The sequence below is a fragment of the Chiloscyllium punctatum genome, chromosome 24 (genome assembly GCF_047496795.1).
Source record: "Chiloscyllium punctatum isolate Juve2018m chromosome 24, sChiPun1.3, whole genome shotgun sequence".
NCBI classification, from domain to species: domain Eukaryota; kingdom Metazoa; phylum Chordata; class Chondrichthyes; order Orectolobiformes; family Hemiscylliidae; genus Chiloscyllium; species Chiloscyllium punctatum.
In genome coordinates, this window is record NC_092762.1 from 1,832,348 (window position 1) to 1,844,956 (window position 12,609).

At 43.7% G+C, this 12,609-nt stretch overlaps 1 long non-coding RNA gene across 7 annotated transcripts in view; it reads right to left on the reverse strand.

Moving 5' to 3' along the window:
• Window positions 1-12,609, reverse strand: part of LOC140494441 (uncharacterized) — a 56,271-nt gene that overhangs the window by 15,635 nt on the left and 28,027 nt on the right. For 4 of the 7 annotated variants that reach the window (XR_011963958.1, XR_011963959.1, XR_011963961.1 and 1 more), the window contains exons 6-7: window positions 7,713-7,806; window positions 4,251-4,376 (exon numbers count right to left, since the gene is read on the reverse strand). This is a non-coding gene — a long non-coding RNA (uncharacterized lncRNA). The remainder of the gene's footprint in view (window positions 1-4,250; window positions 4,377-7,712; window positions 7,807-12,609) is intronic. The other 3 variants (XR_011963963.1, XR_011963964.1, XR_011963962.1) reach the window with 2 other exon arrangements.

Below are 12,609 nucleotides of genomic sequence, written 5' to 3' on the forward strand. Positions count from 1 at the left end.
GGAAAAAAAGTCTCTGGCTATTTACTCTATGCATTCCTCTCATTATTTTGTACAGTATTATATACATTTATGAGTTGGATGTGAAAGCAGAAGGTATCATTAGTAAGTTTGCAGCTGACGTGAAGGTGAGGGTGCTGTCCGCAGTGAGGGAGATGGTCTCAGGCTATAGTCTGAAGGTTGAGGCTGGGACAGAATTTCAAGACAGGAATTTAAATAGAGGGAAAACTGATTCATTAAAGTGCATTTAATCGAAAGTAAAAAGCCTAACAGTTAAGGCAGATGAACTCAGTGCATGAACGGGAACATGGGACTGGGGTACCATAGTATGACAGAAACACAGCTGAGGGAGGGGCAGGACTGGGAGCTCAATGTTCCAGGGTACAGATTCTACAGGATGGAGAGAACAGGTGGTGAGAGAGAAGGGGGAGTGGAGTTTTTGATCAATGAAAACATTACAGCAGGACTTCGAGAGGATATTCCAGAGAACGCTCAGTGAAGCCATAATGGTGCAACTGAGAAATGAGAATGGGTTATCAGTTTGATATGACTGTACTACAGGCCCACAGTAGTCAGCGTGAATTTGAGCAGCAAATATGTCGGGAGATCTCAGAAATCTGTAAGAATGATAGGATTGTAATGGTCGGGGAGTTTAACTTTCCAAACCAAGACTCGGACTGCTAGAGTGTTCAGAGCTTGGGTGCGAAGAATTTGTTAGTCATATTTAAGAAAACTGTCTCAGTCAAAATGTAAATGGTCAGACTGCAGAAAGGGGTAAAACCTGACCTCCCCTTGGGAAACAAGGAAAGGAAAGGGACTGAGTCATTAGTGGGGCAACACTTTCGCAAAGTTCTCACGATTCTATTAGTTTGAAAATAGCGATGGAAAAGGATAAGCCTGGTCCACAAGTTAAAGATCAAAACTGGCCTTGCTTCAAGAGCTTTTAACAATTGATTGTGGAGGATATTTGCAGGTAAAGGGACGTCAGGCAGGTGAGAAACTTTCAAAAGAGAGATAAAATGAAAGGTCAGGGCCAGCATATTCCTGTTAGTGTGAATGACAATGCTGACACAAGTAGGAAACATTGGATAAGGGGGGGTATTGAGGATCTGGTCAACAAAAGGGGGCAAATGTCACATATAGCCAGCTGGTTTAATGGAATTCATTGAAGAACATTGCGGGTGGAGTAATACATTTAAGAGGGAAATCACGAGGGCCCAAAGGGGACCTGAGAAAGCTTTGGCAAATCAGGCTGAGGAAAATCCAAAGAGATTCTACATGTATATTAACAACACAAGATTAACTAGGGTGAGAATACGGCTCCTTGAAGATGAAAAGGAGCCAGCCACAGGAGATGGGTGAAATACTAAACGAAAATGTCACGTTTGATCTTACTGTGGAGGAAGACTGGTGAAGTCAGGGGGGAAAAATGTGATGTCTTCAAAAGACTCCAGATAACAGGAGGTACTAGAGGTATTAAAATGCATATAAGGGAGACAAGTCCTTGGGAACTAATGCAGTATATCTCAGGATATTGTGAGAAGCTCAGGAAGAAATTGCGGAGTCCCAAAAAGAGATTTTTCTATCACTGATAGTCGGAGGTTATCAGTGTCTCCAGGGAGCCAGGCGGGGGGCTAATGTTGTGCCAGTGCTTAGGAAAGGCTCCGAGGGAAAGCCAAGGGACATCAACACCAATTGGCTTGATGTCAGTGGTGCATACATTGTTGGAAGCAAGTCCGCAGGACAGGAGTTATATGCATTCCAAAGACAAGGATTGATTAGGGATAGTCAGCACAGCTTTGGAGTACTGCATAGAATTCTGATCATCCTGATTTAGGAAGCATTTTCTGAAACTGTAAATGCTGCAAGGATTGATGAAGATGTTACTGATACTGGAGGGTGTGACAGAAACAGAGAGGATGGATAAGCTGGAAAGTAACATGGGGGTGGGGGGGGATGAGATAGTTTTGGCAGATAAGGTAAAGGAGAATGCAACGAGTTTTCTACAGCACAAAAGTACAAAAATGCAACTGGAGAGACACTAGGGCCCCTCAAAGATCAGTGAGGCCATCGATGTGTGGAACCACAGGAGATGGGCAAGAGCCAAAATGAGCATTTCATGTCAGAACGTACTGTGAACAAAAACTAGGAAACAAAGGAAAGAAACAGTGATGGCTTGTAAAGAGTCCCTATTACAGAAGAGGTGGTACTGGAGGTCTTAGAACACAAAGGGAGAGAAAGCCCTAGGTCCTAAACAAGTGTATCCCAGAACATTGTGACAGCGTAGTGACAGGGACATGAGCAGGGATATTGATATCATTGTCTTTCTCATTTCCATTGGGTGTAGGTGGCTGAGGGGTGACCTTATCAAGGTTTAGAAAACCATGAAGGGCACAGGAAAGTTGATTAGCCAACGTCTTTACCCCAGGGTAGTGGGGTCCATAACTAGATGGGATTGAACTGCAAAAGGAGAAGGTGTTAGCAATTCTGGAAAGTGTTAAAATTGGTAAGTGCCTTGCACTAGATAGGATTGATCCTTGGATTCTCTGGTAAGCCAGGAAGGAGATTGTCGAGCCTTTGGCTTTGATCTTTATGTCATCATTGTGTACAAGAATAGGGCCAGATGGCTGGAGGAGAGCAAATGTTGACCCCTTGACCAAGAAGGGAAGTAGAGACAACCCTGGGTAATTATAGACCTGTGAGCCTTACTCCGATTCTGGGTAAAGTGTTGAAAAGGCTTGTAAAAGAGGCTAGGATTTATAATCATCTGGAGGTGAATACATTGATGAGGGATAGTCAGCACGGTTTTGTGAAGGGTAGGTCATGCCTCACAAACCTTATTGACGTATTTGAGAAGGTGACCTAACAGGTGGATGTGGGTAAAGCAGATCTTGGTAGTGCAGATGAACAGAGAGATCACTGTGTCTATGTACATGGATTCATTGAAAGTCACCACCCAGTTTGAAAGAGTTATTAAGAAGGCATTCAGCGGGTGAGCTTTTATTGGTACAGGGATTGAGTGTCAGAACCATGAGATAATGCTGCAGCTGTTCAAAACTCTGGTGCGGCCGCATTTGGAGTTTTGACTATGGTTCAGACCAACGCATTACAGGAAGGATGTTGAAGATTTGGATAGGGTTCAGAGGAGACTTACTAAGATTTTACCGAGTCTGGAGTGAAGGTCTTATGAGTAACGCTGAGAGACTTGAATCTGTTTCTGGTTGTGAGAAGACATTTGAGGCCAATTAATTGAGACATATAACATAAACAGAGTTAGATGAGTTGGACAGTGAGAGCCTTTTGTCTTGGATCACGATGCCTAATGCGAGGGGAGACAGTAAATTGAGGTAGATACTAATACTAATAAATAGATATGGGACAGATGCCAGAGGTAGGTTCTTTACTCAGAGTAGTCGGGCCATGGAATGCATTGCCGGCAACAGTGGTGGACTCGTCAACTTTAAGGGCATTTAAATGGTCCTTGGATAGGCATATGGACAAGAATGGACTAGTGTTAGTTACTTGGGCTTCAGATTAGTTCCACAGGTCAGCGCAACATCGAGTGCTGAAAGGCCAGTACTGCACTGTCATGATCTGTGTTCTAGAGGGCATAAATATGAGATGGGAGAGGAAAGACTTAGATGGGATTGGAGGAGAACATTTTTCACACAGAGGATGGCGCAGGCATGGAATGGGTTCCCAGGGGAAGTGGTAGAGAAAAGTACAATAACAACATGTAAAAGACATTTGGGCAGGTACATGGAGAGGAGAAGGTTTGAAGGGATATGGGTCAAGTGCAGGGAAACATGACTTGTTCAGGGACTCTGGTCAGCATGGACTAGTTGGATCCAAGGAACCCTTTTATGCTGCATGGCTCTGTCTCCAGTGATTGGAGGAGGAGATAAGGCATGTGATAGACACTGTAGCAAGTCACAGTGATAGTGATTGTAGTCTGGAATGCAGTACATTTCAAATATGTGGAGGGGCTATCGGGAAGGGAGGAGGTTACAGAGACAGGAACTGTTATAGGAGTTACAAATTATTGAAGACACTGGTGCACAAGACATGCCACAGATACAGTGTTGCAGAGTAATGAGTCTTAGTACAACAGAACTTACAGTAGGGGTGGGGATTGAGCCTGAGGGGTGTGTGTACTGTGCTCCCCCTCCAGTACTGTATCTATGTCATGTCTTGTTAGCCGATGTTTGGAGCCCACTCTTGCTCTCTGCTCTGTGCGCTGTCAGTGATCTTACCTTATGCAGGATTTATTGAAGACTCCAGATCTCCCTTCCCTTTGTCTTTCTGGCTGACCAACTATATTCAATGTGGTGATGGACGGGACACCCAGCAGATGGGAAGTCTATTGAGTCAGGAACCTACTGGAGACAGAGAAGTAGACAGAATGGGATGTTAGACGGACGAACTGAGGGTTACACATACAGAATGGCACTAAGTCACACAGAGATCTGGAAAATCCCAGTCTGCATCCTTGGCCTGTTCTGCCTCATCTCTCTGTAGTGGAGAATTCTGTTGGCTCAGGATCTGGAGTAGCTGCAAGAGTGAGAGACGCTGACAGAGGCAGCAATTAGACCCCCACAGTGAGGGATACCACATGGAGAGAGACTGAGTGATATCACCAGACTGCTTGAAGATGTCAGTATCAAATAATTGTGTAGGAAGAATGGGTTTTGCTTCAGTATGCACTGGCATAAACGATCAGGAATGAGCAACCTGTGAGCAGGTGAAGTGATGGCCGAGTGGTATTATTGCTAGAGCATGTATCCCAAACCTCAGCTAATGTTCAGGGGAGACAGGTTTGAATCCCACCAACAGAAATGGGGGAAGTTTAAATCAATAATTAAAAACAACTTGCAATTACAAATTCATGAATAAGTATGAAACCATTGCTGATGTCCAAAATAATCTTTGTTCATCAAAAAGACACTGGTCCTTTAGAGAAGAACATCTGCCTATCCTCACGTGGTCTGCACGACATACCCACAGTAAAGTGTTTGTCTCTCAATTTACCTCTGAAATGGCCGAGCAAGTTACTCAACTCAAAGGCAGCTCAGGCTGGGCAGCCAGAGACACCCATATCCCACAAGTAAATAAAAACAATCCCATTGCACTGGGATCCAGTGGAACCATGATGAGAACGGAGTATTGGTAATTATGTTGGCAGGTTTATGGACAGAGCTTTAAATTGATAGAGAGGATGCAGGGACAGGGTTCAAGTGAAAGGAGCTTTCCAAATCCAAAGATAAAAAGTGAAGCATCAGAACAGCATGGGAATGTGACTGAAGTCAAGCAGACAGGAACAGGATGGAAAAACTTTAACTAAAACTGTACATCAGGTTTGTGACAGGAGATTATGGGAAAGAGTAAATTATGTTTTATTTTGGAATGGACAAAGTATTTTCAATAAGGTAGATGGATTTGTGACACAGAGATAAATGGGATTTAGACACTAGAGAGACATGGTTACAGGACGAACAAAAGGTGGAACATAAATATTCAATGGTTCACAATCTTGCGGGGTCTAAGGCAGAATGGGAAAGGACGGTTGGGTAACGCTGACAGACATGGGTAACAAAGGCATTACAGAGAAAGTATTTGGCCACAGATCATGAAGTAGAATCTGTCTGAATGTAAATTCTGGCTACTACTTGCCAAGGTCACAAGCAGCAGAACAGTTTTAGCCACCGAACAGGATTTCCTTGCTCATCATTGCATTAAACAGGAACTCATTGGAATTTTTAACAAAGGCATTGAGATAATTTTGGGAAACTTCAATATTCGCATAATCTAGCACAATCACACTGACAAGAGTGATATTCGAAGAGGAGAACTTTTTTTTCCCATCAGTGTTTCTTTGAATATCACATTGTGCAACTGGCGAGGGACGCAGCTATCTCAGAGCGACTGTTGTCTGACGAAGCTGAGTGAATGAGTAATGGCACACAGGGAGATCCTCTGGGAAACTGGGATAAAGTGAAATTTAATTAATTCTAAAGCTTTAACATGAATCACAGAATGGACAAGACACAATGTGAAACAAAATAGCCCATTTACATGGGTTTGAGAGGAGAACTGACCAAGGGTTAACAGGATGAACAGACTAGAATGTGTGTCTGTAAGCAAACAGTTGAAAACACTTGAAGAATGATGTAAAACACTCAACAAAAGGACATTCCATTGAAACAGTCAAAATCTCAGCAAGAAATTTCCTGCTGTCCCTCACTCAGGACAAATGGATCTTATTAGATTATCAGGCTTAGAAGATCACCAAAAAGTACTAACAATTCTAAAGTGAGAGAGTGTTTATGCAGTAAGTGTTAGAGGGATTGTGAACTGTTTGCTTGCAGGAGGGGGGCAGTGAGAAGGGAAATCACTGTCAGGGTTTGATGAGATGATAGGAACAGGGAGAGGTGAAGGTGCTGGAGGTGGTGAGAGTGTTACAGAGAGTGGTCAGGGCCTGAATGGTGTTACAAAGCCAGTACGGATTGCTGCAGCTGGAGGGGTTCACAGAGGAATGGAGGGACATATGTATTTAACTTATTCATTCATGGGATGTGGGTGTCACTACCAGAACCAGCATTCTTTGCCCCACTGCTAATTACCCAGAGGGCAGCTCCGAATCAGCCATATTGCTGTGGGTCTGGAGTAACATGACAGACAGACCAGGTTAGAATGTCAGATGTCCTTCCCTAAAGGATGTAAGTGAACCAGATGTATTTCTCCTACTGATCAACAATGCTTTTATGGTGACCTCACCAGTGTCCACCACAACATGACATCCCAACTCCTACTCTCAATGCTGTGACCAATGAAGGTAACCATCCCAAACATCTGCTTCACCAACCTGTCTCCCTGAGACACCACTTTCAAAGAGCTGTGTACCTGCATCTCTGGCTCGCTGACTGACAACACTACCCAGGGCCCGAACATTAACTGTACAAGTCCCGCCATGGCTTGGTTTACCAAAATAGAACACTTCACATTATTTAATTAAACTCCATCTGCTATTCTTCAGCCCACTATCCCAGCAGTACTGTTCATCCTGTTTTATCATAGTTAACCTTCTTCACTGTCCAGTATATCAGTAATCTTAGTGCCACCTACAAACGTATTTACCAGGAAAGTAATATTCTCAGCCAAATCAATTATCCAAATGACAAACACCCCCAGTCAGAAAAACAAAATGTCTCCAATGACCCTCTGTCTCCTACCATGTGGTAAATTGTATATCCAGTTGACTAGCTCCTCCTGGATGCCGTATCCTTTTACTTTGATCAGAACATATTACCCAGTTTTCCATACGGAACGTAGAACATAAAACAGTACAGTATAAGGCCCTTGGGCCCTCAATGTTCTGCCGACCTTTTATCCTCCTCTAAGATCAAACTAACCTACATACATTTCATTTTGCACTATCATCCAAGTGCCTTTCCAAGATTCTTATTAAATGCCCTTAACGCACCTAACTACTACCACCACTGCAGTACATTCGACACACCCACCACTCTGTGGAGAACCAAACTCTGAAATCTCCCCTTAACCTTCTTCCAGTCACCTTAATATTATACTCCCTTCTGATAGACATTTCTGCCATGGGGGAAAAAATCACTGTTCACTGTGTCTGCACCTCTTATTATCTTGTTCTCCTCGACCAAGACGTCCCTCATCCTTCTTCACTCCAATGAGGAAAGCCTTACCTCCCTCAACCTTTCTTCATAAGACATGTTCTCCAGTACAGGCAGCACCCTTATAAATCTTCTCTTTACCATCTCTTAAGCTTTCACATCCTTCCTGTAATGAGAGAATCAAAACTGAATATAATATCAAAGAGTGGTCTAAGCAGAGCTCCATAGAGCTGCAGCATAGCCTCACGGCTCTGAAACTCAATCCCCCAGCTAATGAAAGCCAACACAACGTATTCCTTCTGAACAACCCTATCAGCTTGGGTAGCAACTTTGAGGGATCTATGGACATGGAACCAAATATCCAACTGTTACTCCACATGCCAAGAATCTTACTTTTAACCCAATATTCCAAATTCAAGTTACGACCTTCCAAAACGAATCACTTCACACTTTTCCAGGTTGAATTCTTTCTGCCACCTCTCAGCCCAGCTCCCCATCATGTCAATGCCCCGTTGCAACCAGCAACAGATCTCCACACTATCCACCACTCCAACAATCTTTGTGTCATTGGCAAACTTACTAAACCAATCTTCCACTCCCACATCCAAGTCATTTATAAAAATCACAAAGAGCATGGTTCCGGGAACTGATCCCTGCAGAACACGACTGGTCACTGAACTCCAGGCTGAAGGTTTTGTATCTATCATCGTCCTCTGTCTTCTAGAGGCCAGGAATTCTGCATCCAGACAGATAGGTTTCCCTGTATCCCATGCCTCCGTACTTTCTGAATAGTTGGAGGTCATGAGGTGCTGTATGAAAGGATGGAGAAGTGCTGTGGGGACTGGAGAAGGTTGCCGTGATATCATGTGCTGGAGAGGCTGGAACGTAGATCAGTAAGGGCTGGATGTTACAGACAGAGTAGGGTTGTAGGTGCTGGACAGGATGACAGACATAAGGAATTTTGTAGTGTTTTGGGGATAGTGGACACAACACTAAGTGTCAAAGTCATTTTGGAAAGAGATAAGGAGAGTGCAGAAGTGAAGGTGCCAAATTTGGAGAAGCTCCCTAATCATTAGAATATTACAGTCACTGGGCATTATCATTATCACGAGACAGGATCTGGCAAACACAGACTGGGAGGAACTATTTGCAGTTGGGTTCATATTCGGATAAAGGAAGAAAGTTCAAGTGATTCAGTGAGAATTCAGGGCTAGTGCGCACCCAGAAGAGAAGAGTGAAAGACAAAGGCAGTAACTGCAGTGAATACTGGTCACGCGATATCGTGACCTGGATAAAGTAAGTACAGTGCAATGAAAACAGGCGAAGCACTTCAAAAGTATAGAGAGTGCAAGGGGTCCTTAAAAATGAGGAGCAAAGAATGGGCTTGAAATACCCTTGGGAGATACCGTTAAGAAAAGGCCACAAGGTATTTTATCAAGGAAGAAGATTACTAGTTAAATAGTTGTGCCTGTTAGAAACCAAAGGGATAATCTGTGCATGGAGCCAGAGGAAGTAGGTGAGGTCTCCAATGAATACTTCCCATCGTATTCACACAGGAGAAAGACATTGTAGCCGGGGATTTCAGTTGGGATGGTGAGGTTCTACAACATGTTAAGATCAATAAGGAGCAAGTATTAAATGTCTTCACAGGCATAAAGGTGGGGAAATCCCCAAAGCCCAAAGAAATATATCCCAGGCTGCTATGGGAGGTAAGGGAGGAGATTGCTGGGGCACTGGTGGATATATTTAATACTTTGCTGGCCACAGGTGAAGTGCTGAATGACTGGAGGATCGCTAAGGTGGTTCCTTTGTTCAAGAAGGGCAGCAAGAATAGGCCAGGTAATTACAGAGCAGATAGTCTGACAACAGGGGGAGGGACATTTCTGGGAACAATTCTGAGGATGAATAAACACTTGAAAAGGCAGGGATCAACTTGGCTGAGTCATCGCGGATTTGGCAGAGGAAGATACTGTCTGAGGAATTCAGTTGCGTTTTTTTTTAAATGATCTCTCAAAATATTGATGAGGGCAGTGCAGATGATGTGGTTTACATGGACCTGAATAAGGCCTTTGACAAGGTCCCACATGGAAGGCTGGTCCGAAAGGGAAGAGCCACTGGGATTCAAGGCAAGTTGGTAAATTGGATACAAAATTCGTGGATAAACCTCTTCGTGTTTGAAATTCTTTCACCAGCGGGTGTACCACAGGGATCTGTGCAGGAACCAGCACTGGTTAATCTATTGAATAATAACTTCGATGTGAAAGCAAAAGTTATCATTCATAGGTTTGCAGTCGACATGAAAGATGAAGATGTTCACAGTGAAGGGGATGGTCTCTCGTTACAGTCTGATGACGATCAGATGATAATCTGAGCACAGTTTAGTTCTGATCAATGTGAGGTCATACCCTGTGGGAGGTATGATAAGCAAAGGGCAGACATAATGAATGGTTGGTTCTTGCCGACTACTGAGGAACGCAGGGACCTGAGTGGACAATCCAAATATCCCTAAAGGTGTCAGAACAGGTGGACTGGGTGGGGAAGGCACCTGAACTGGGAGCAGGAGGGGGACCCATATCCTGGTGGGGTGAATTGTGAGAGCTGCTTGAGAGGATATAATCCAATCTGGCAGGGTGTTGGACCGTAAACATTCATAAGGTCAGAAAGAAGATTGAGGTTGGTGCACAAGTTAAAGACAGCAATTTCAACAGACAAGGCAGGCAAGAACATAGCAGGGAATAGTGGAAAACCGATGATTAAACTGCATTTATTTCATTGCAAGGGGCCTGACAGCTAAGGAAGATGAACTCAGGACATGGATTGGAACATGGGACTGGGATATTATAGTTATTACAGAAACACAGCTGAGGGAGGGGCAGGACTGGCAGCTCATTGTTTCAAGGTAGAGATGCTACAGGAAGGGGAGGCAAGAGAGGACGCGTGGTGGTGGGTTTTGATTGCATGAATCATCACAGCAGTACTTAGAGAGGATATTCCTGTGGGATCGCCCAGTGAAGCTATGTTAGTGGAACTGAGAAATAAGAATGGGTCATCACTCTGACACAATTGTCCTATTGACCCCGAATAATCCGTGGCAGACTGAGAAACAAATATGTCAGGAGATCTCAAATATCGATCACAATAATAGGGTTGTTATGGCAGGGGTTTTTAAACTTTCCAAACTGAGACTGGGACTGCCAGTGTTCAGCATTTGCAAGGGAGGAATTTGGTAATTGCGTTCCAGAAAACTCCCAATCAATATGTAAATGGACTGAAAAGAGAAATGGGCAAAACCTGACCTCCACTTGGGAAACAAGGTAGGGAAAGGGACTGAGGCAGTTGTATGAGTTTGAAAATGGCTATGGAAAAGGACAGGCCTGGTCCACAAGTTCAAATTGTAAAATGAGGCCAGACTAATATTGATCGTATCAGCCAAGGAACTTTGAAAAGGTGATTGGAGAGTCCATTTACAGGGAAAGTGAAATCTGGCAAGTGAGAATATATTAAAAGTGAGATAAATTGAGCGTTCAGTGCCAGCATGTTCCTGTTTGTGTGCAAGTCAATGCTGACAGCATTTTGAAACACTGGCTGTCTGTTAAGAGTCTGGTCAAGGAAAAGGGGAACATGTCAGCTGGATGAAGGGAATCCACGAGGATCACAGGGGCTGGAGAAATACACTTTGGGTGGAAATCAGGAATGCAGAAAGGGTACATGAAATAGCCTCTGCAGAGAAGCATAAGGAGAATCCAAAAGTGGTTGTATAAATATATTAAGCGTAATAGAGTAACTCAAGACAAAATAAGGGCCCTTAAAGATGAATGAGGCAATTGATGTGCGGAAGTGCTGGATATTTCCTAAGACCCTAAACAATGTTTTCACTCCAGAACTTACTGTGGAGAAAGACTGGGGAACTCAGGGAACCACAATTCAGACCACAATTGAGTTCTCGGCAATTCCAGTCACCCTGCTATAGGAATGACGTTGTGAAATTTGAAAGTGCTCAGAAAAGATTAACAAGATATTGCCCGGGTTGTTGCTGAATAAGCTGGGGTTACTGTCACTGGAGAATCGGAGACTGAGGGGTGACCTTACAGAGGTTTATATAAACATGAGGGGTATGGATTGGGTAAACATTGAAGGTCTTTTCCCAGGGGTTGGGAGTCCAAAACTAGAGGGCATAGGTTTAAGGTTAGAGGGGAAAGATTTCAAAGGGACTGAAGGGACAGCTTTTTCATGCACATGGTGATGCGTGTATGGAATGAGCTGAGAGAGAAAGTAACATAGACTAATACAATTACAACATTTAAAAGGTATCTGGTTGGGTATATCAATAACAAGTGTTTTGAGGTACTTGGGCCAAATGCTGGTAAATGGGATGGATGCATTTAGATCTTCTGGTCAGCATAGATAAGTTGGACCGAAGGCTCTGCTTCCATGGTATCCATCTCTATGACTTGAAAAGAGTGCATATTATAGAAGAGGTGGTGCTGGAGGTTTTAAAACACAAAGGTATGGACAGCCCCACGACTTCATTAAGTGTATCATAGGACATTGTGGGATGCTAGGCAAGAAATTGTGGAGCACTGAGCAAAGGTATTTGTACAATTGACTGCCAAGTGTGAGGTGCTGGAAGACTGGAGGGTGGAATCGTGGACTGTGAAGGAGGTTTGCTAAAATGGATCTTGATAATATGGCTGAAATGGCTGAGAAACCGTAGATGGAATTCAATCTGAATAAATGCGAGGTAGTGCACTTGGTAAAACAAACAAGAGTAGAGCTTATACAATTAATGTTTGGGCCTCGGTTAGTGTTTTAGAGCAGAGGGCCCTCCGGGTTCAGGTACATAAATCTTGAAGCTTACATCACAGGATGGATAAGACAGTGCTTGGCATGCCTGACTATTGCTCAGTCCATTGAGTGGAGGATTTGGGACATCATGTTGAGATTGCACAGATATTGGTGAGGCCTGTTC